Consider the following 23,749-nt stretch of genomic DNA (forward strand, 5'->3'; position numbering starts at 1 on the left):
GGGGGGGGGGGGGGGGGGGGGGGTGCAGGACAGGGAGAGCCTGCTGCCCTGCTGAGGGGCACGGCTGCTACCCAGCACCCGGTACCAGCACCCGACAGAGGTCTCCAAGCAGGGGGTGCCGTAACTGATCGCTGCTTCTGCGAAGACAACGCAGGCCGCAACAGGAAGGATGCGGTGAAGGGGCTGAGAGCTGGGGGCAAGGGGCTGGGCTGGATGGGAGGGCCAGCAGGACCTTCTGCAGTGACAAGAGTGGCCCGCCTGTGTTGTCCATTAGGGCCACCAGCAACCACCCACTGAACACTTGAACTGCAGCTTGTGAAACTGCTGAGCTAAATTTGTATTTTTATCTAATCTTGGTTGATGGACATTTCAATCAGCACACGTGGGTAGTGGCTCCCACGGCGGGCCCAGGCCAGGGAGTTTATCTCAAAGTTCAGAGCCCAGTGTGACCTGAGGTAAAGCAGGAACCGTGGACAGGAAAAAGGCAGACTGGAGAGGCCGTTCTCAGGCAGACCAGGCAGATGCTGGCAGCCAAGGGACAGTGAGGTGCCAGGACTGCGTTAGGAGGCCACATGCTTCGCCAGACCAGGTTAATGGTGACATCGCATTGCATGTAGCAGTGAGAGTGTAAAAGATATTTGTGGGGAAGGTACTTTGAAATGTGTCCAGAATACCCAAGGAAGGTGGCCAGGGGTGGCTGGGAAAGTCAGACAGGTGAAGATTTGGGGTCACCATCACTGAGGCAGCAAAAGAAGACACTTGGAAGGCAGGAGAAGAGACCCCAACACTTCATAGGGATTGGGGGCCGAAGAGACCAGCAAGAGCAGAGAATGAATGACCAGAGGCCGACAGAGACCCGCAGAGAGGGCTGCCCCTGAAGCCGAGGGGACAGAGATGGGGGTATGCTAAGCGGGCTCACCAGGGCCAAGAGGAGCTGAAGTCCACAGGACGGGGCCTGGGGGCAGGCCAGAGGGCTCAAACAACCAGGCACCACAGTGGGCAGGTGGAGGAGGGCTGGTGGACAAGAGGCCGCAGCGAGGTGGGGACACTCACCTCGCATGTGGTGACAAGAGAGGTCCCACTGGCGTCCAGATGCACCTGGGGCCCTCGGGCCTTGCTCCAACACCAGCGACCAGACTACCAACGTAATCTTTTTCTGGACCCTAACAGAAAGTGTAGGAAAGATGCGAGTTACCTATTTTTGCCTGCTAAGAAACAGGATACCCAGCAAAATGATACCTTTGACAGTCAGAAGTTACGCTCTGGAAGTTGGACAGAAATGGACATGATACCTATGCACTCCACAATCCACTTTTAAAAGCCTCTCTTTGGTCTCCTATCACATCCACACCTCTTTTGACGCCTGTCCAATGGCACCTTTCAGACAAACGGACTTGATTCCACCTGCGGGATCCCCTACAAGCAGGGGACTCTGGACTCGCCCATGTCACAGCTGAAGAGCCTTCGAAGGCCCCAGCAGGTGCTGAGGCCTGGGGGCCCTCCCACCAGAATCCAGGCCAACTGTCTTCACACACCTTTGCTCCTGCCTCTCATTCTATTAATGAGAAGAGCAGGACTCCAGACTAAACACTTAACATCCTTACAGTTTTGACTTAACAAAACACTTTGTTCATTCAAAACTCGCTGGGCTTCACAGGCAGCAGTACTGTTTCATCTCCAGCCACCTCCCTTCCCTGAGCCCGCCCGTCAGCACGCAGAGAGCTCATAACGCACCTGAGGAATCGTCACCAGGGTCACTGAGCCCCGACAGCACGCCAGGGAGCAGACGAAGTGCTCGCATAAGCATCCTCAGCAATCTCACGACCTCCTTCCACAGAGGCTGACATCCCCGTTAGGGGGTGGCTGTCAGGGTGCACCACGCCCCAGGGGGCACCAAGCTCAGATGCGAACCCTGGGTTACACAGCACGTGACCCTGGCAGGCGCTCAAGAGACTCGCTGAATGAAAGGGACTCTGACCCTCGCACTCGTCCCACTGAAATGACGCTGGCGGGTGAATCGTAATGTTAAAAGCTGTGAGAAAAACACGGAGTCTCATTCTCCAACAGGACACACCTCCCACGGGCAGCACAGCCATCCCGCCACCACTCAGTCACCGCTTCCGACCCAGCCGGCGGAACGCAGGGCACACGGCACACACAGGCCGTGCACCTGAGCTTCGCACGTGTGATGCAAAGATGCACGGGCTGTTTCAAGGACTCGACGTGGAATCTGCTCCAGAGGCACCGTTTGTCACAGCACCCGAGTGGCCTGCCTGCTCTCTGTACGCGTCTCGCCTGCAATCATTACCACCCGACAGATACTAAAAGCTGACTTCGGGCTGCTATTCAAACCTCATTTCTAAGTCATGCTCTCATAAGTCACGCAGACTAACTCAGAGAGAGACAATCAGCCTTTGACACTGCACTTAATTTAATAAGCCATTTCGGAATTTTAATAGCACCATTAACAGGTGTGGAAGAAGAATGAACTGTCCTTTTGAGACCTCATAACTTACAAATTAGCTAATTTTTATTTTTTAATGTAAATGTCAAAAAGCACAATATCAAAGGCTAGCAATTATATTGCTAAAAATATGTGCAGCAATTATATTGCTAAAAATAAATCAAAGGATCTCTGCTCTCAAACTGAAAAAAAGAGCATTCATGGTATTTTTAAACTAAATGCTGAAGTCTCTAATTTAACTCATACCAACTAAGAAAGATGCCCCCATGGTAAAGGACGGGTAGCTGCGAAGGTTAAACAAAACAATGTGTATAAAAAGGAGGTCATTCAGTGCCTTACATTATTAATAATGCCTTACATAGTATTAATGTATTAATAATACATTATCAGTGCCTCATATATCAATGTATTAATAATACATTATATTAATAACAAAAATGAATTCCTGAAGTCAAATTGTACATATATGTATTTTTCCTATGCAACAAGTTTAAATGAAAGATGATAGGCAAAAGGCTAAAAATATATAATGTTTAAATGCTAACACAAAAAATAAGCAAATGATTTTCAAAGGAGACTACTACCTGATCTTAACTTCGATTATAAATGCTTTCATGGTAAGCAACATGGACCAAAAACATACTTATTAGACATAATAGGTACCTAGAAAATATTTGCTAATTACTTCCCTTGCAATCTTCTGTTAAGTACATATAATCAGAAGAACAAATCAAGGAAGATTATAATAAAATAACCTAAACTACATTGAGCCAGAAGGTGATGCTGAAACAGACGACCAGTTCTTAAAGGACACACATCACTGAGTCCCATAATTCAAATATTTTCATGCCATGCTTTTTCTTACCATTAAATTAGGTTCATTTGAGAAAAACTGTAGAACAAATGCAAAAAAAAAAAAAAATGGCAGTCACACATCACACAACCACAAGCAATAACCAGGCAAAGGTTTTGGGGTCTCCCTCTCTGCTAACGCATGTGCACGTTTAACTTCCCCGTGAGATTGTGATCTATCATACACGCTGCTTAGCAAGAAAATTTCTTCATTTAATATTCCGTGAACATTTTCCCATGTCATTAAATGGCCTTATAAAACAAGATATTTAATTGACTTAAATTACTTGATCACATGAAGAATCATAATTTAACGTCTCACTGCGATATTTCCAGTTTCTCACGTTATAATTAATACTGCAGTGAGCAGGCTCACACCTATGTCTATGGGCCAAGTGTGGCTCTTTCATGGGGGTGGATGCCTCCCCCGACCCCCCTACAATTGTTAACCTTCTCCTTCATTGCCACGCACAGAGCTTAGCCTGGAAGGTATGGGGTGCAAGAATGGACTGGCGAGGGGGACTGGTGAAGGACGTGCACTGCCTCTGCCTTCTCCTCTCAGCCTCCGACCCAGGCCCCTGCAGAGCTGCTGGGCTTGAAGTCTTCAGGTGCAGGTGTCAAGCCCGCTGGTCACGTGCCCACTCCCACCCACACCCCACCCTTCACCAGGCACAGTTTCCCACAAGAGCACAAGTGTCCCCTGGGGGGCCACTGCAGAGGACAGGCCACCTGCAACATGGACAAGAGACTCTGAAAGAACAGAAGTCAAAGGAACGGGTCGGAACCCACAGGCCAGGGCCCTGTTTTCAGCATCAGCTCATCCTCCACCCTCTGGGCACAGCATCAGCCATCCGCGCCGTCTTCCTCAAATTTAAAAAAAAAATTACTTTCACATTTTAAAGTTTTCTGGTAACTGGACTTAATGAAAGTTTTCCTGGCATGCTGCAGACCCACACCCCCACGCACGCTTCGAAAACACAAGGTGGTCTGTGTGCAGGAGGCGGCAGACCCGCACCCTAGGGGAGAGAGGCAGGCTGCCCGCGATGCCTGCCACGCCGCACAGGCGGGCCTGGCCTGGCCAGAGGGACCCGGCGTCCCAATGCTCTGTCTTCAACTCGAAGCACAGAAGCAAATCCTCAAGGACTCCCCATCTTCCAGCTCCTTCCACACTCTAGGCTCGTCTTACTGAAGTCAAACCTTATCTAATGCTAATCCAGATCCCCCTTTTAAAGAAAAGGCAGCTGCTAAGCAACACTTTTCTAATGGTTTGTATTCTAGAATTTTAATCTCCTTTCTCCGAAAGCTAACAATTCAGGACAACCACCATACCCAGCCCCAGGAGCCCCTTTGGAAGCTGCAGAACTGGTCTGGCGAGTCACAGGACCAAGCTTGCCCTTTAGGGCCGTGTGACAACCGCGACGTTTTATGGTTAGCCATCAACTGTGACACAAGAGTACACAAAGTCCAGATTCCCTTTTGTTCACCAGAAGAAAAATACACGATTACCTCACAGAGCAGACTGTCAGACCTGGCCACCAAGGGCAGACCAAAGATAAACTGAATTCCTCCACTCGGTTACTTTTGGGGTAAAGGTTTAAAATGAATACACTGAACTCACAGACAGGATTTTAAAATCTGTTCTTCCATTCCCGTCACTTAGTAAAACAAAACACAGAAACTACTGGATACATATTATCCCCTGCAAATAGCACAACACCCACCGGACCCCGACTAGATAAACTAGTGTCACTCATCACGGTAAAATCTTTACTAACAAACAACGTGCTTGTTCAAATTATGTTATTAGCATGTAATATGGGGAACTGCTCTTCCACGCCCACCTTTGGTTTGGTTCCAATGCAGAACAATAAAAAATCACACATGTAAATGTGACTCACGACAGTAATCTCCTACACGCACGATTTCTGTGAACAAACTGCACAATTCTTTTTTTTTAAGATTTTATTTATTTATTTATTTTTAGAGGGGAAGGGAAGGAGAGAGGGAGAGAAATATCAATGTGTGGTTGCCTCTCATGCGTCCCCTGCTGGGAACTGGCCTGCAACCCAGGCATGTGCCCTGACTGGGAATCGAACTGAGATACTCTGGCTCGCTGGCCTGCGCTCAATTCACTGAGCTACACCAGCCAGGGCTGCACAATTCTTTAAATGCTTTTCTTTCTTCCCATGTTATGTTTTTTGTCATTACATTCACAGGAATGTAATTTTAGGTGTTCAATCTAGTAATAAAAGTTGGGGCTTTTTTATTTTGTGTCATCTTTAACACTGAAAGTACTCATACCAAGAAGGGAGTAAACTCAGGGTTACAGAAGTGTCGGGAAGCAAAATCCTTGATTATTTTCACAGTTTTTTAAAATGAAATACATTTAAAAATACTGAAAGGATGAAAGGATGAACTCAACCATGTCCCTACTCCAGAAGAGAAATCACTGAAAATACTATTTTTATGCATCCCTTGCACAATTATTCTTGGAGCCTCTTGTCCCGATGGGAAAGGCTACAGAAACCCCTGACAAGCAGGGCAAAGCGGAGCATGGGTGGTCTCAGGCAACCCCCACCACACAGTCAGAGGGTCCCTCACACGCTCCAAAGGTGTCAGACATGGAGCTCACGCCCAACTAGGCCAGAAATGAGTTGGAGTCTGAACACTCAGAAGTATGCAGCAAGAGCTCAAAACTTTGAACCAAGGAGAGACACAAATGCAAAGAAAAGATTTACAAGGTCTGCCTTTCGGAACCTTCCAAGTGGCGACTCCAGAACCACAAAGATAAAGTGGCCGAACAACTCCAGGTGTAGGTCGACTCGGTTCATCTCCATTCTGGGAGCACCGAACGGGACCTTTCGGGGGCTGTGGGCTTTTCAACCCAAAGAACGTACCCCACACACCTGAGCGACAACAAGGCGACAGGGTGTGTGGGGGCTGACCGAGTCCACGCCTCCCTCAGGGTTCGGGGCTCCCCCGCAGGATTCAGGGCACCCCTGCAGTTTTCGTTCTGAGTCCAGCAACAGCAGAGAAGCTGAGCGGGAGGGTGCTGCAGAAAACAAAAACCACTTCTGTGAAGATTACTAGAATATTCACAATTCTTCAGCATCTCCTCTGTGTCTTCGCATGAAGACCCCGAGGTACCTCCCTCCTCTGGAAGCATCCCCCCACTTCCTCCTCCAGACTCGCCAACCAACAGGCTTGGCACCTCGTGCAACACAGGCCCAGGCTCCCTGCTGAGAACTCGTGTAACAGAGAAAGCAGAGAAAGATGATGAAGGGTTTGGCCGATGGAACCATGCGTTACAAGGGCAAAGGCCAATGTCAATGTTTGCCCATTACTGGTAAGTCAAAGCACACAGACGGCGGAGGCGTGGGAATGCGGGGCTGAGCCAGACACCAATAAATCACAGGCGAGTTTTCCTCCCTGCGAGTGCTACGTTCCAGCTGAGATAGAGCCCCATCCTCGACACATACGTATATGCACTTGACCTCGCTGACTCAGCTCCACACTGCCCTTTTGTTCACTACAAACAAAAAGATGTAAAAACTCCCCAGTGCCACAGTGCGTGCTGACAACACCCCATCTGCAGCTGCTCAGCCACTCCTCTTCTCTGTTATCCTCAGCAGCTGTGTTCTTATCGCTCGGGAGGTTCCCTGCATCCTTCGATGCTTAAGTTATTGGCAAAATTAGCAAAGTCAGCAGAACCCATCTGTAACGTATCCTGAGTAGAGAACAGCCATGGAGAGGAAATGAGGGCAACTTCCAGATGATCCAAACGCCATGGTGCACCCGATCAAATCTCCCCGGGCAGCCTGTCCATCCTTGAGAACAACGTTAAGGGTCATTTATTGCAACCAGGAGTCTGTTCCCCGCTTTGCATTTGTTGGTGGAAAGCAACGCTTGCAAGCCAAGCACTAAGTTCCTTCCCTGGTAGATCTTCATTCAAGAACATGGACATGCCAACCCCCAAGGAAAAGAGCTGAAGCCCAAAGCGGGAGGCGGTCCCACGGCTCAGGGCGGAAGTCTCTTCTCTGGAACATTTTGGAGGAAATGGGGCGATGATCACAGCACATCAGGATGTGAGGAGGTGAAGCTGCAGGGTTTGTGTGTGCTACCACCGGGGCCACTCTGCACAGCCCTGCAAACCCGCAGGGTGACTCGGGGGGACCCAGGGCTGGGCCCAGGCACGGTGGCCCCTCTCCACCTCCACACTGTTGGCACCCACAGTGCACGGCCCTGACCCCCTGAGCCCAGAGAGAAGCACAGTCCCCTTCACTGTCACTTCAAGAGTCTTCCAAAGTGGTGACAGCAGCATAATGTTGACTCGTCGGAAAGGAGTGGACATCACAGAAGGACTTGCCCCACGACTCCTCACTGCCCCTCTCTCAGAGCCAGAGTTGGCCCCCGGACTCCAAAGGAAATAATTCTGAATGGCTCGCAAGCCGCAGCAGCCTGCAGCCACTGGGAAGGTCTGCCGCCCGGAAACCTGGGTGCTGATCTGGCTCCTGGGTAAAGAATCACCGTTACTCCCTTTGCCAGGGGCCTCTTACACCTTCCACCATGAGTCTGAATTCCAAACAGGGGACTGACCAGGTCCTCTACTACATCTTCGAATCCACGTCCTCAGTTACAGGGCCTGCCCTCGATCTCACTGGTATCAGACTCTACCCTCCCTCCCTTCACCGGGACCTAAGCCACACTTTTAGAAGACAGCACTTCCTCCAATTAAAAAAAAAATCAACCGAGGAAACTATTAGAAGAGTCACTCCACGTCCAGAATGAAAGTGGCTACAGTCCTCTCACCACCATAACCGGAGTCCCTCCCCAAACGGGGCCCTGCAGAGCGCGCAGTCAGCATCGGGCACATGGGCTCAGGCGCCTGAGCGCCCACCATCCAACAGGCAACCCCGGTTCCACAGCACTGGGGCAGAGGTCAGGGACAGTCCCCTACCTGACAGTCCCAGTGCCCGTGAAGCAGGGGTGGTCAGGCCACTAGGTTCCCCAGAGGAAAGGGCAGAGCAGTGCAGACCCTGTGGGGCCTTTAGATGACCTCTCCCAGGGACTCCCTCCCTCTTCAGACTGGCTGACAGCAGACATGCCCAGCAGGCTTACCCTGAGCAGTGAGGCCAAGGCCAAGGCCCAAGTGGTGAAAAACAAGTAGGAAGGAGCCTGGGTCCCAGGGGTCAGGGGGAGGACAGCAGCCACCTACCCAGACCCGGGGAACAAGAAAAAGTCAACTCCTCTCTTGTCCGCACACTGCATTTTGGAGTCTCTTTCAGAGAGCGTAGAACTACCCTAACAGATACAGCCTGAAAGAACAATCTTCACATGCCAACAGCACACCGAATAGAGGGAAAAACACAGTGAACCAACATTGCTGATGAAAACTTGGTGGTTTTACTCATGGCTGGAAGGGTTCAGCGACTCGGAACTTCAGTAACAGTGGGCATAGCGATCGGGTGGTTAACTAAGCACAGAATCTTATTAAGTCAACTAGGATTTTATTGAAATCACCTAACATTTTAGGTTCAGTTGGCCAGTCCCCTTCATACAGTGTCACAAAATGGAAGTCAGGAAATTTTATTTCAATTACTTATTCTTCAGAGATGCCTTATAAAACTACTTCTCATCAAACTTCTTTTACAAGGTTTTGCAAAAGTCAACCGCTGCATTTTCTTTTACCTAAAGTTTTCCCAGTGGCACACACCAATAAATAGGTAATATGTCAGGACCCAGCTTCTCAGGAGCAAGAGATCCTGGCTGGAGACGCCATGCAGGTGGGAGCCGGCCCCGCGGCCCATGCTCACAAAGTAACCAAACACCTGGTTTTCAGAATGTGAGGATAGAAGGGAAGAAGAAACCCGTCAGACAGAACCTGGCCGAATCAGGCATCACCACCACATCCCTGCTGGGGAAGGGGAAGATGAGGCTTCATAAAAATACACAAATACCTAAAAGAAATGGCTTCTTGAATCACTTGACAATATGATCTTTGAAAAGGGCACCTGACCCAGCCAGGTGAAGGCAAAGCTTGGCGTTCAGTTATCTCTGAAGGTGCGGGACGAAGTGGAAGAACGTGTTGCTGAGTGGAAGTGGCCTCATGTAAGAGCACATACTGCCTGGTTCCGCCCACCTGAAGTTCAAGAACAGGCACAACTACCGAGGGAAAAAGGGACATGGCTGGCTGGGAAGGGGCTATCAGGTTTACCCTAACAGAAGCAGGGGTTCCACGGGTGTGAACATTTGCTTCAACTCATAAAATGGCACCCTTAAAATATATGCATTTCGGTCTATGCATCTCACCTGAAAAGAGTTCAAAACGTTCTAACTTATTTATGATATGTATACTGAAGCGCTCAGTGGTAAAATGTAATGACTGCTACGTGTGACTTATTTTGAAATATGTCCAGAAAGACGGGCTGATGATGGATAGAAGGAGGGGGGGAGACTTGTATGAAGAAAACACAGTAAAATGTTAACACTTTGTAGAATCTGGGTGGTGGGTAAATGGGTGTCTACTACATTCTGTATTCTTTCAACTTGTCTGTATGTTTAAAATTTGCATGATAAAGAGTTGAGGAAGCCCTGGCTGGTGTAGCTCAGTGGATTGAGCACAGGCCCATGAACGAAAGGATCATGGTTCGATTCCCAGTCAGGGCACACACCTGGGTTGCAGGCCAGTTCCCAGCAGGGGACGCACGAAAGGCAACCATACATTGATATTTCTCTCCCTCTCTCCTTCCCTTCCCCTCTAAAGATAAATAAAACCTTAAAAAAAAAGCGTTGAGGGAAACAATGATCATGTTGAGATCTCTTGCTTTGCTGATTCTCTCAAAGCAATGAAACTCCTACTTTGATTATTCACAGCAATTATAAAATAAGTCAATCAATCACCAAGTTATAAATTCCTGAATATAAAGTCTTAAAACACGTGACCCTGAATTGCAGATATAACACTGTGTGTGCATGTTCTCTGGACAAAATAATGGTAGCCACAGTTAATAATACTTTATTGTGTCCTTAAAAGTTATAAAGAGGGTAGATCTAAAAAGTTCTCACGGCGATAAAAAAACTGTAACTATGTGTGTGGTGACAGATGTTAACCAGACTTACTATGAGAATATGCACCACAAGAAAGTTTCAAATCATTATCCTGTACACCTGAAACTAATATAATGCCACGTCAACTATACCTCGATTTTAAAAATCATTTACTTTCTACCTCTGAAGAGTACAAAACATTTCTTCCTTCAGCCCTACAACACATGCTATAACTTCAGGCAAATTACAATGGGGAAGAAATCGAACTGAGGATCTTAGGTGATGGGCAAGTCAGTCACCACTTTGGAAACAGTGTCCATCACGTCTCCTTCGTGTTGCTGTTATTCATCAAATCCAGGTCTGGCAAGGAAGTGAGCGTGCTCTGGGCAGCGCTGGCTGATGCGGGCAGCACTGCGACCAACTGAACACCAACAGCAGGATGCTGGACTTGCACCTGCTGGCCCACCACCAGGCCAGGAACCTGCATGTGCCCAGGGGCCACTCAACAAAAATCCACATCCTGACCACTCTGCGAGGCTGAACTCTGCTCCCCCCTTGTCGTCCAGTGTTTTCCTTACTGGGCAAACCCCCCAGACACTCAGAGACCACGCAGTCCCCCATCTGTGGGGATCAGAGCCCGTCGTCCCTGGGTCTCGTTCATGCAGGAGTCTTTCCCCGACACACCTGACACCTGACACCTGGCCATCCTGCGGCCAGAACGCTTACAGTAAGCGGGTCATGAGTTCACGGCCAAGGAAGGCAGCCCGCCCTCCCTCACAGTGGGCCTGGCTGCTCGGGCCCTGCTCACGTTCCTGAATCTGCCGCGGGAGGATGTTTGATTCCGGGACAACGAGCAGGTCCCTCCGAGGCCTGAAATGCTATCGGTTAGTCAGTTTGCTGACTGCCAGGCACTCAGCTGGGGGACAGGACGGGGATGAAGTGACAAGGCCCAGCCCCCAGGGGCCTCGTACCTACTCACTTGGGAATCCTGGAATGCCAGAGTTGAGACACCCTCGTTTTAAAATTGGGCTACATTCACTGCCCACCCAACATGCCCTCAGCCCACCTCTGTTTTCTTCAATAGCATGGAAATCCAACTTTGCTCTTCTATATACTGCTCCAACTAGTTCTGGAAAAGTATCATCTCTCTCCTTAGTTTTAATTTCCCAGGAAAGGAGAAGGTGGAAGTTCAGTTTGAAAACCTCTGATGCTCACAGACTCAGCACAGGAAACAAATAAATGCCGTCCTTACACGGCTCCACAGAGGTGGGAGCCTGGAGTCACCCTCCTCTCCGTGCCCCCCACACTTCCCAAGTGCTGCAGCGTGGAGGGGGGACTGCACGTGTTGAGGGCATGGCAGGAAAACTGGAAGGTTAAGGGCAGGGTCTCCTGGAACGGCCCTGGGGTCCGGCCCCTCGCATGTGCCCAGCCCCCACCCCTGTGCCAGCTCCGGGGAGAGCTCAGCGTCGTGGTGCCAGGCTCAGGGGATGGATTTAGAAAGCGGCACGGAACCAGACGCAGGGCGACAGCAGCCATCAGACATCACCCAGATTTAACTGCCCTAAAATTAGCAGTGGGAGCAAAGCGGTTACTGCTACGATTGCGTCAGCGCTCTTCCGACTGGCCAGCTGCCAGCTTTAAACAAATCGCCTGCTTTCCCGACCAGGGAAACAATATTCTGGAACAGAGCCAGCTCAGCATTTCCCTGAACGTTCCAATTCCAGCGCCGCTATTAATGTTTTATCACTCAGTGACAAGGTGGACAAAGTCTGCATGGGCCCCACCTGTCAGGGGAGTTACCTTCCTCGTGAGCACTTATTCTCTGGGTGAGTGGAGTACTGTGGACGAACCTGTTCCAATATGTAAATGCCTGAAACTTAGTCGGGGACTCACAGGCAACCGGCTTAAACAAAGATCATGCAAATCTAAGCAAAGCATAAACGCAAAACAAAAACTGCTTTGCACTTTAGAGCACTTCCTCCCATCTTGGCCAGGCCTTCAGAGCTAAAGAAATGGTCTCTGCGTGGTCATGGAGAGCCCCCGCCCCACTTCCCACGGAAGCCTACACAGCCCGATTCCACTGGCAGGCCGGGTGCCTGCCTTCGACCACAAAACTTCTCATGGAAAACAGGCAACCCACTGGCAGAGAGACGGGGCACATTTTAGACCAGAACAATAAGCTCATTAGCCCAACCCTGGGCCACCGTTTCTCCCTTTCAGGGGCAGTTGGCTGCATAATTCCACCATTCCCATATGCACGTACCTTCTTTCCTCCCCCCCTCCTTCCCTCTCTCCTTTCATTCATTCCTTTTGTGACTCACTGAGACCGGCCATACCTCACAAGGCAGCCACGGGGAAGAAGAAAGAACCTCAAAGTTGGAGCAAAGAAACAGGGTTTAAACCCTAGGAACTAAGACTCAGAAAACCACATGTTCTCTCTCATTAAGCCTCAGTCCCTGCATCAGTAAAGCTTCTCTCTCACAAAAACATAAATGAGAGCGCAACACAATAGTTGTTCTTAAATTTACCTTTAGAATCACCTCTCCTAAGGTTTTTCCTCGGTTCCTAGGTCAAAAACATCAGCCTCCTTCCCTCACTCTTATCATCATTTAAAACTTCTTAAATAGGAAAATGGATCAATTATTCCATTGAAATGATTACAATGACACTCAAATAAAAGATCAGCTTGATCAGTTAGGTGGTTTTACCGTTACTTAGGCTAATATCTCAGCCTTGCCTACAGCTCCCACCACAGTTTAACCTCAGTTCACAGATTTCAGCGAAAAGGAGTTAGCATACTATCCCCTAAACTCACGTAATACAGGAATTAGTACACCAGCATACCAAGGATAAAAGATTCTACCTGTAAGATTAAAACTATAGCTACTGAGCACCCACTATATCTAGGGCACAAATAAGTAATATTCTACTGTCCTTTGCTACCCTTAAATTAAAAGTGACCACTCAGTACGGGTGCATTATATACTACTGACGGCTTTTTTCACATCATTTCCTGTACAAATTATCAGGGCTAATGGGCTGAGAGAGAAGACTGCAGGGAACTTTGCACTACCCAGAAATCATCTGCAACCCCGTTTTTATCAACGAGCCCAAACCAGGGCTTGTCCCATCTGACTCCGACAAGGCCGTGCAGTTGTCAGCGGGGACCATGCTTTGAAGCCTGGAAGGCATCACGCACACCTGCACGTGAAGGCGAGGTGGCTCCCACTGCTGCCCTGGGCACCCAGTCCCCCCAAACTATGCCCTCTGACGGGCTCCAAGGCTCTGATGGAATAGAGGGGTCTCTGCTATGATTACCATCTTCAAAAATGCCATTTTGATGGTTCAGTATCAGAGTTGAGTCACAGGTCATTTCAAATACCCCAGAAAAGGCATAAAACGAGGCCCTTCAGCTAGAGCGTTGACAAGAGAACGAGAACTTTGGAGCAACGCGGCTTAGTTCAACAAAAGCCAAGGCGCACAGCGCTGCCCTGTGCAAACGATGGCCCTCAATCGTCCCTTAAACAAATATTTGTTCGCTAAGAGCCTGCTGCGAGGCTGCAGCCGTGAGTCTGAGACGTCCTGGCCAAAGGACACTTCTGCTCTACTGCGGTGCGGCAACAGGTCGACACACAAAACCAACAGACAACAAAGGCAGGCAGCAGTAAGTGCTGCGGATCACAGCCGGCATCACAGGGAGGGGAGGGCAGGACAGGTGTGCCAGTTCAGCCCGTGGCTGCAGGTGCCGCGGCTCAGCCCTCCCGGGCCACAGACTCTCCAGAGAGGCTGGGTCCCCTCACCTCCCTCGCACCGGGGGGCTGCCATGGGCTGCAGTTCCGGCTGGGAACACACCAGCAGAACTACTCTATTCATCAGCCCTGACGAGCTGTGTCCTTCTACCCCGACCCTGGGTCGGTGTCAGCTCTGTGTGAGTGTGGTGCTTCTTAGACAGCTGAGTTCCACTAGAAATGCTCCCAGAATGGTGTCCCCCATTATGTTATCCCCCTGCCCCCCCAGATATGAAACCTCAAACTAAGCAACCCACAAGCAATTCTGGAAGAAAACAGGCCGGCATAAGACATCCTCAGGAAAACGAACACAGTCACCATTGGGGGTATTCGGGGCACTGCCTGTCTGAAGCTTCCCTCACGAGACTCCTGCAAGGCCCTAGACATTGCTTCTAAAACGTCACGATCTCTAACCAGAGAGGAGGGTCTCCAGACCGGGGCCGCGCATCTCACAGGGTAACAAACGCGCCCTCAGTGCGAAAGAAAACACTCCACCTTCTATTTATTTTTAGTATCGCCCTTCTTAAAATGTGTAACTTTGTGTTTTATAATGTCCACATTTTAGTGTGGTAAAGTTATACACATGCATGTAACGTGTACATATACACAAACATGTGCAAATATAACAACATGCAGACATACAGATACAGGTATTGAGACAGGTGATTTTGATAGAGGGGACGCACAGTGAAGAAGTTCAGAGGCCCCATGGCAAGGACACAATGGCTCTCTGGATTAAGGCATTAAACACATGAAACAACAGCTTCATCCTGTGTGAAGGATCAAAAGTATTTCTTGAAATTCAGAAACATCAGCACAAGAGCTGGTGCCGGACCCTGTGAGTACCCCTGCGCAACACGGAGCCGGACGCGCTGCCCACACAGGCCGAGAAGGCGGGGAGAGCACGCGGGACGCGGTCCAGGACAGGCCTCCCCAGAGGGGCCGCTGCAGCACCCCCGTCATTGGAAGCTGAAGACCTTGGAGACCCTGCAGGCTCAGGAGTCCTTTAAAGAATTTACATTAGGGGCTTGGCCCATAATAAGAGTTATCACCAGAAATACCTTTTATGGCCAACTATAGGGCAGGACAAGCCTCTAATTCCTGAGTGTCTGTTCTTCTTCTTGTCCTAAGGAGGACCTTCCTCCGCTCTGATGCCCCCGGCGCCTCGCCTTGTCCTTCGTTCTGCGTGTCACATACACACCCTTTTCCCCTTCTGTCTTGGACTCTCTCGTGTATGTGGGATTCCCGAAGGTACCTGTGTAAGTGCATTTGCTTGTTTCTTCTTGTTAATCTAACGTGCCTCCTGTATATGTAACTATCAGACCAGCCAAAAGAACCTTAAAGGGGAGACGGAAGCCTCTCCCTCCCCCTACGTGGCTGACAAAGGCTACTGTGCCCCAAAGTATGGGGTTGGCCAAAAAGTCCATTTAGTTTTTTCTGTAAAATATAAGACATACCTTTCATTTTTACCATCAACCTTATTGATTTGGATATTTGGTGTGTTGGCTATCTCCCACTACTGGCTTCTAATGGATAGAGGCCAGGGGTGCTGCTAAACATCTTCCAGTGCATAAGACAGCCCCGCACAGCAGAAAATCATTTGGCCAAAATGTCACTAGCACCAAGAAACGTCACAGACCACTTTTGACACATTCGATCAGTCACAGCATCTTCTCCATGCACTGACTAAATCTTTTTTTTTTTTTGCATTTTGGTTTCATTTTTACTTTTCTTAAAATAATAAAGCATAATACACCAAAAATGTTGTGTATCTTCTTCCACCTTTAATATTAAAAGGGCTGCACAAAAATTCACCAATATTGATAAGCTTTTTCTCTATGCATACTGATATGACAGCTGTCACGATACCATCTAACAAAATTGTTTCTAATGCAGTTAGAGACAAGTAAGCATCACTAGGGCCATCATATGGACAAAACTACAAGAACTTTCTGGCCAACGCAATACTATAGTCAGAAATCTGAAAAGTCTACACAACAATTCTACTGTGGCATACCTAAGTTTTTACTCACCCAAGAGTTCTAACTTCCCAAAGAAACAATCTTTAACACCGGCTCTTTCCCCAGCTTGTTTTACTTAAGAACAACTGAACACAGCTCTGGACTACTCTGACTTCTCAAACAGCTAACTAACTGGGGGCTCCTTCCAGCAGACCCAGCAACCGTGCAAACGTGAAAACGATGGAGTCAACTAAACTACTGGGCAGAGCTGGGGACGCCCCTGCGGCTGTGTGTTTATTTGTGCATCAGGAAGAGAAGAGTATCCACTAATTAAAATATTAGGAAAATTAGGAAAACTTAATTCCCTCCCCCAATATCTGCAAACAACTCAAAATAAAGACATAGGATCCTGCAAAAATAAGTTTAATAAAGTCCAACATTCTGATTTTTTTCCACACTCTCTGCAGTGCCTAAGACCTTGCCAGAGGTCACAGGGTGACCCTAGACGTTCAGACAGTCATTAACTATTTCTCAATCACCAAGCACGCGCACAGTACAGTTCCAGTCACCAGGGACACACGAAATCTGACCTCATTTCCTTCTTAGAATAACTCGGTCAGTAGAACCGGCAGAGGAGGAGCGGTGTGGTCTTGCAGCAAACCCGTGTGGAGCAGGTGGAGATACAGACTAGTTATAAAATACTGAGCACATTTACACGGCACTGTAACCAAAGGAATGTGACTCCTTGTAAACCTGGAAGGAAGCTTCCAGAGATGTGATTCACGGTTCAGCCAGTGTAACGATTTATCACCAACCAAGGTAAAGATAGAAAGAGCAGTCTGATCTCATGGGCAGGCAGCATTTCTGCGGGAGGGCAGGCAAAGGTGCTACATGAGAGAATCAACACTCCAAAAGCCACCGTGGGGACAGCAAGCGGAAATGTGGCGAAACGTGGCACAGTGCCTATCAGGCCCCACAAGGAGGCTGGCACAGGAAGGGCAGACGGGCTCAGGGGCAGCATGTGAGCGAGGCCCCGGGGCTCGGCGAAGAGCAAACTCACGGAGTGAGAGCAGCCTGGGCACTGGAAAACGGACACAAACTCGGACTGCGGTGCAGGTGGGCCACGCTGGGCAGGAAGGACAGCCTGCCTACTCGACAGGGGTTGTGAGAGAACGCTTCGGCACCCTGCCCAACTGTGACAGGTACCGTTCAGTGAGTGACTGAAACACCTCTGTGGAAGGGTTTGCCTTGAGGCCCACCAGGGAGCAGGATTCAAATAAGGAGGTAGAATTAGATTTCAATTTTATAGACACAAGACCTGGTGGTCCACAGCATCAGAAATCCTGGCAATGTCCAGGAATGTCCAGGTGTTGTTGGTTGTTTTTTTTAATATTTTAGAGAGGGGAAGGGAAGGAGAAAGAGTAGGAGAGAAATATCAATGTGTGGTTGCCTCTCATGTGTCCCCCACTGGGGACCTCGCCTGCAACCCAGGCATGTGCCCTGACTGGGAATCGAACCAGTGACCCTTTGCTTCACAGGCCCGAGCTCAATCCACTGAGCTACACCAGCCAGGGCACGATGGGAGACTTCCTGCCCAGTGTATAAGTATAAAGGGATTTGAGCAACAAAGAAGGGTTAGCTGAGCCAGTCAGTGACTCCCACACCCTGGTACTCAGTGCAGTTTTCACTGGCCCAACAAAAGGCAAAAGTGCCTGTGTATGGGCAGGTACACAAACATGTGTATGGGGAGTACACACAAGTGCATACAGGGGTACCAGCACACATGCCTGTGGGGGGGGCGTGGCACGCGATACGCGCGCATGCGTGGAGGCAGCCTCAACAAACATCCTCTCTGGAGGGGAAGGACAACCCTCTACTCCGACGGCAGGCATATTCTTCCTTGGGGGAGCGGGGGTGGCAAGGGTAGGACTTACAAAGCCACGTTACACAACTTTCACTGCCAAATCATGATGCACTGATAATTGTCCTGCTACATTCCATAAACGTAGAGCTCCCGGAGATGGGCTAAAATTAAAAGTGACTGCTGTGTTAATTGTCAAGTAGCAACATCACATACTGTCAAATACGGCCATCAGTAAAACTTGCTTTTGTTTTTGCTTTTAAGTTCAAGGATGAAAACAAAAAGTAGAGGGGCAACTGAACGATAACCCTAAAGCCCTTTCTGGTACAGGGACATTATGATGAGGCTCCACTTTTCTCAACCATATCTTTTCTTCTGTCCTCTCATGGAAGTTAGCTATACCATGTCATACATGTATTTTTAAAAAGGAACAAGGATTGGGTTATACTAAACACCAAATCTCTCCAGAAAGACAGCCTCTACTTCGGATCAGATCTGGCTTCCTAAAACCACTCTCTGGAACCGAAGTTTATGAACCAAGTTCAGACAGGATCAAAATGCTTTATCAAGTTTGGAGCACTTCAATTCTGATCACACTCTTATCCCTCCCTTAAAAGGAGTCACCGGTAAACGTGCCTGGAACAGAAAAGCAGTTTCTAAGTCAATGAGTTTAGGGTAAGTTAAGTAAGCTACAACTCTCACTAACGTTCACATACAAGCTTACTATACGGCAAAGAAAGACCGCTCGTGAGGAAATGTACATTATCTCAATCATTTGCTCACTGTCATTACACTAATACATTTATTTGAAATGTGTAAAGAAACCTAAAATTTTGGTGCTGAAGGAGATCATGGAACTCATTTGCGACAAGTAGCAGGGTCAGGAAATGGGAGTTTCTTGTCCTTTTTGCCCAGTGCTCTTTCTATTCACCCTGCAAAGCAATTAGTTACCCTAAACAGAAGCAGAAAGTCTGGAATATGGGTTCCTATATTCTTTAGGACGGCACTGCATACGTCATTCAAGTTCCAAACAAACAAACAAACAAACAAACACAAACCTCTGCATTCCAGTTAATAGTAACAGTCTAAATTTTCTTCAAAGTCAGCATGTCTTTGAAAGGAGCTGCAATGCTAAACTACCCCCATGAGTAGATCATAAACTCAAAGACTCAATGTCTCCCAAAATCTAAAAACAGAAGATGACCTTGCATTTACAATTACGGCTGGGGGATAGGGAGCTGTATCCACATACCCGCACAGTTCTTTGCAAAGCCTACAGTAAACGAGCAACTCCTTTTAAGCTACTTTTGAGGACCAAACACAGTACTTTCAAACCAGTGTCAATTTCCAGACAATTGCCCTTTCAGGCAGCTCACTAGTATTTCCTCACTTTCAAGGACAGATAGACTTTCAAAATGAGTAACCCATTATCCCTTTTGCCTCAGGTAAAAAGATCCCTCAAGGTAGACAGGTGTTTTACTAAGCTCAAGTATCAAAAACTCTTCAAAATACCATTTCAGTCTGGGGCGGGGGGGGGGTGCTTACTAACCCATATTACATGGCTTTAACTGCCAGATCATGGCGCTCTGATAATTCTCCCATTACATTCCAAACCCCTAAAGCCCTCCGAGAAAGGCTAATATTTAACAACACGAAAAGCAAAAGCATTTGATGGAAAATGTACACTTAGACCAGCCAGAGAAAACCGGCAGCTTCACCTCCATTCCTACCACTTATCTCCCGTGTTCTTTTCCTGCCCGAAGGCTTACACTGGTTCTTATCCAAGTTCACTTCACCCCATCTATAGGCAGCACGTGGGTACTGATAAAAGCTGTTTCTAATTTGATTTTCTATTTCCCAGATGTTTGCTAGGAGAGTTTTTTTCTTCAGCTAGTTATGAATACGCTCTGATTTAGAACACACAAATTCGGGATGTTGTATTTTAAGCTGAGCAAGACACACAATAAAGGGCAGCTATAAAGATAATTTCGAGATATTTCTCCAGCTTATAAATACGTGTGCCTACCTAGACAAGATTTGGACAGGCTGCGATGGTCTCACTCAAAAAAGGAAAAGGATCTGAAATACACAGCTGAGAACATGCTGCTGCTGAAACGGCCCCACTGCAGGCTACTGTGCTTCTCCTTAAAAGGGTTGTGCTTAAACATGAAAAGCCAACCACCAACTGCCAGCTGAGAAAAAAGAAAGATGTTAATGCATTAATCCTTGGTATCAATCAGGTGTAGATACTTCAACTATGCCTCTTCCCCAAATGCATCGATGGAAGTTTTAGCCAGAATCAATGCTGTTTGCACCCAAAACTTAAGAAAGATTGTTCTTTCCCATTAAAAAATTCTTGCATGCCCCTACCAATCACACTGTGAGCTACAAAATGAAGTGGTGAAGGAACATCATAGGTGCAAATGCCTTCTGAAGAGACTTACAAATCTCACCAGACAACTTTGAGTTCTTCAAAGAAGTCAAAACATGAAACGGACATCTTAAATGTGTGACTAGCAACAGTAACCAAGTTGTCTCTTAAAATTCATCTTTAGGAGACCAGAAACAATGGGCCACCTTTTGATAACTAAATAAATATTGATTTACAGGGAAGTAACATGTGTCAAGGAAAGTGAGTGTTGGCCTTTTGCCCCTCCCATTACTAAACTGGAAAACTGAAAAAATTAAGACCTGGTTGCAAATAGGCGACCCTGAAGCCCGGTTCAGTAAACGCCTGTCATAAGAAAGCCATCTAGTGTTAACATTTAGAAGTGAAAACTGCAGACAAAAGAGGCAAAGAAAAGAGATATCTGAGTGACTATTTTGAACTTACTGAGCAAACCTACGAGAATCACCAAGGTTCTTTGTTTAAAAAAAAAAGAAAGAAAGAAAAAAGCCACCCTTATCCAAACCAAGTCCAAGGCTGAGCAAAATTCACAATCTCTGCAATTTCATTTTAAACCCCAATCCTGCCTGGTGGCCCCAATCCTGTGCCCGGTGCACTTGATGTTTTCAGTGCGCACGCTGGAGTCATCTCGGACTGAATTAATTTAACCGAAGCAGGTTAATGATGACAAATACCTCCCAGAGGGGCAATGCCAACTTGTTTTCCTTCCCGAGGAGCCTCGGCTCGCGCTCCGAGAGGACGAACCGGAATTGATTCCCCGGGTTTGGCGCACGGTAGAAAATTCACGGTAGGTGCCCCTGGGGATACTCCCGGGACACGGCCAAACTAGCTTCCATAGCGCGGAGAACCGAACAGAACCCAGAGCGGAGGACGCGGAGAACCCCCGCGCCTGGGCAGCGGCAGAGGCTCTAACTCCGAAGGAAGGACCCCCCGAGCCAGAGGGTCGCCGGCCGCTCGGGGTTCTCCCACAAAGGGGGACCGGGCGCGGCGGGGGCTCGGGCACCACCTCCCGGGAGTCAACCGCGGCAAGTTCGGCAACAGCCCCGCCCGCTTGCCGCTGCACCGCGTTGGGCAACCTTTCATCTCTTCTCGGAGGTCGGTCACAGAGCAGTCGCCGGACACCCAGAGGGGGTCCTCCTTAGTGTGCGTGTCGCCCAGACGGAAATAACCTTTCAGCCGATCCGCAACTTTGAGAGAACGAATCGCGGCGGCTCCGCTTCCACCGGGCTGAGGAGCGCGGGCGCGCCAGCGAGCCGGACCCCGGCGCCTGAGCCCCCCGGACTCCCCAAGCGCCGGACCGTCAGGGCCCCCACCCGGGGGCGGCCCCTCACCGCGGGACAATTCACCGCCCAGCGGGTCCCCCGACACCACCCGCAGGGGCCCGTCCGCTCGCCCGACACGCACCTCGAGACGCGGTCCGCCGGGACCGGCTACAGCCCGCGAGCGCGCGGCGACTACCGGGGCCGCAGCCTGGCCGCCCGCCGCCCCACTCTGCCCATCGGCTCGGACTCTGCCCGCGCCGGGCTCCGGGCGAAGGAGGCCGGACCCGCCGGCTGCGCTGGAGCTGTCGGCCTGCGCTCGGGCGGGCGGCCGGCCGCGGAGGGCGCGCGGCGCAGCTCCTCCTCCGCCGCCGCCGTCCGCGTCCTCCTCGAGCTCCGCCGACTCTTCCCGGGCGCCGGGTCTGCTGCGCCGGCTCCGGACGCCGCCGCCCGCCGGCCCGGAGGCGCCGCCCCCCGCCCGCGCCGCCACCTCTCATTGGCCGCCGCCTGCAGGCCCCCTCGGCCCCGCCCCGCGATTGGGCGCTGGCTCCGTCCGTCCCGGGGGCTCGCGGGCTCGGTGCGCAGCCGGTGCGCCGTTCCCAGGCCCGGGTGCGCGGGAGCGGCGGGAACCTTAAGGGCTCGGTTCCCTTCCCGGGAGGTGGCTGAGGTCTCAAGAGGGATGCAGCCTACCTGGGCCGCCTGCCGGGAAACCGTCCTCCTCGGGACTCCTTCGCCTCTCTGGCAGGGAGAAGCGAGCCCCCGAAGCAGACTCCGAGTCGCCCCCTGCGCCGTCGCGACCCTAACCAGGCCTCCACTCAGAAGTTGGGAGAATCGTGCCCTCCAGACGCCCGGGTCCACGGGCCGCGAAGCCTGAGTGTCGGCGGCGGAGCAGAGAGTCCGGCAGCCGCGGGCGCTGCGCGGACACCTGCTTTGGACGCTGCAGAGTCGCCGCATCCGTGTTACGAGACACCAGAAGAGCAGTCCATGCCGCGCGCCAGGCTCGCAGACGCCCGAAACCACCGAGGCGGTATCCCTACCTTGTGCCAGCACCGGGGACACGGTGGGGCCCCCAGACCTCCCAGGCAGTGCTGTACTGTCCTGTGCCCGGTGGCTGGAGTGGGGTGTTGCACAGAGAATCGCATAAATAGAACTTTAGAATGAGCTTCTGTGAGTGGCGACGCTCTGGAGCCGAGACCTTTCGGAGTCAGGAAGGAGACAGAGAGTCACGCAGTCCGGGCGCCTCGGCCAGGCCCGGGCCGCACCCCGCCCTCCAGGAAGGCCTCAACCCCAGGGACAAATGCTCTTGGGTCTCGGCCCCCACGAGGAGGAAACGAACGTGTTATACCCATCTTCTCTATTTTCCCAGAAGATGTGGATCACCCAGAAGGAAGCGTTACCTGAAACCGTTCGTGTAAATTGTTCCGTAGGCGCATTGGTTGCTGAAAGATTAAGGATCTCAGGAGATTATTTTAAACTAGACTGGAGTTGACTGCCCAAAAGGTACAGTGAGGAGGAGGGCGGATCACAGCCTACCGGAAGGAACAGACTGGTGCAGGTAGCTGCGCACTTACCTTCCAGTCCCACCATGGGCTTCCTGAGCCGGGTTTATGGCACAGCTGAGCTTCCCAGGCTGTATTCAGGGTTTTCAGTTCCTCCCTTTATAGAGGCAGAATTCTTCCTGGGGAGATAATGTCTGTACTTCCCCATCACAAACACCCCAGAACATAACTGAAACGTAAGAGGCCATTCCTCCGTGATCTAAAGCATCTACACATTCTATAATCTTCTGTCTTTGTGAAATATGTGGGTATAATTTGTGAAAATGGGTATAATAAAACCTGTCAGAGAGCAATACAATGATATGGCAAAATTCCTGCATTCTCTAGGTTCGGATGGACTTCCCAACCATCCCCTCATTCTCAGCGTTTACAAGATTGTTGTTTATTCTTTCAACAGTTAATGGCGATCCCGCGATGTTCCCGAAGGTGCTGGGTGCGGGGATATAAAACTGCATAGGATGTAGACCGTGCTGCCCAGGAGCTCGCTGCAGCTCTGAACAAAATCCCACCAGGGCGGCCACGGAGGGACATCCTTCCCTCCACACATTCTG

General features: G+C 49.9%; 1 protein-coding gene across 3 annotated transcripts in view; it reads right to left on the bottom strand.

Annotated features, from left to right (window-relative positions):
• Window positions 1-23,302, bottom strand: part of SIPA1L2 (signal induced proliferation associated 1 like 2) — a 185,095-nt gene extending 161,793 nt beyond the window's left edge. For 2 of the 3 annotated variants that reach the window (XM_037060250.1, XM_037060248.1), the window contains exon 1: window positions 21,785-22,037. The gene's annotated coding sequence lies outside the window, so the exon portion shown is untranslated. Of the gene's footprint in view, window positions 1-21,784; window positions 22,038-23,210 lie in introns of those variants that run through there. The other variant, XM_037060249.1, reaches the window with a different exon arrangement.
• Window positions 23,303-23,749: the final 447 nt, after the last annotated feature.

Source organism: Sturnira hondurensis, unplaced genomic scaffold (genome assembly GCF_014824575.4).
Source record: "Sturnira hondurensis isolate 20B ecotype Veracruz unplaced genomic scaffold, ASM1482457v3 Scaffold0011512, whole genome shotgun sequence".
Classification (NCBI taxonomy): domain Eukaryota; kingdom Metazoa; phylum Chordata; class Mammalia; order Chiroptera; family Phyllostomidae; genus Sturnira; species Sturnira hondurensis.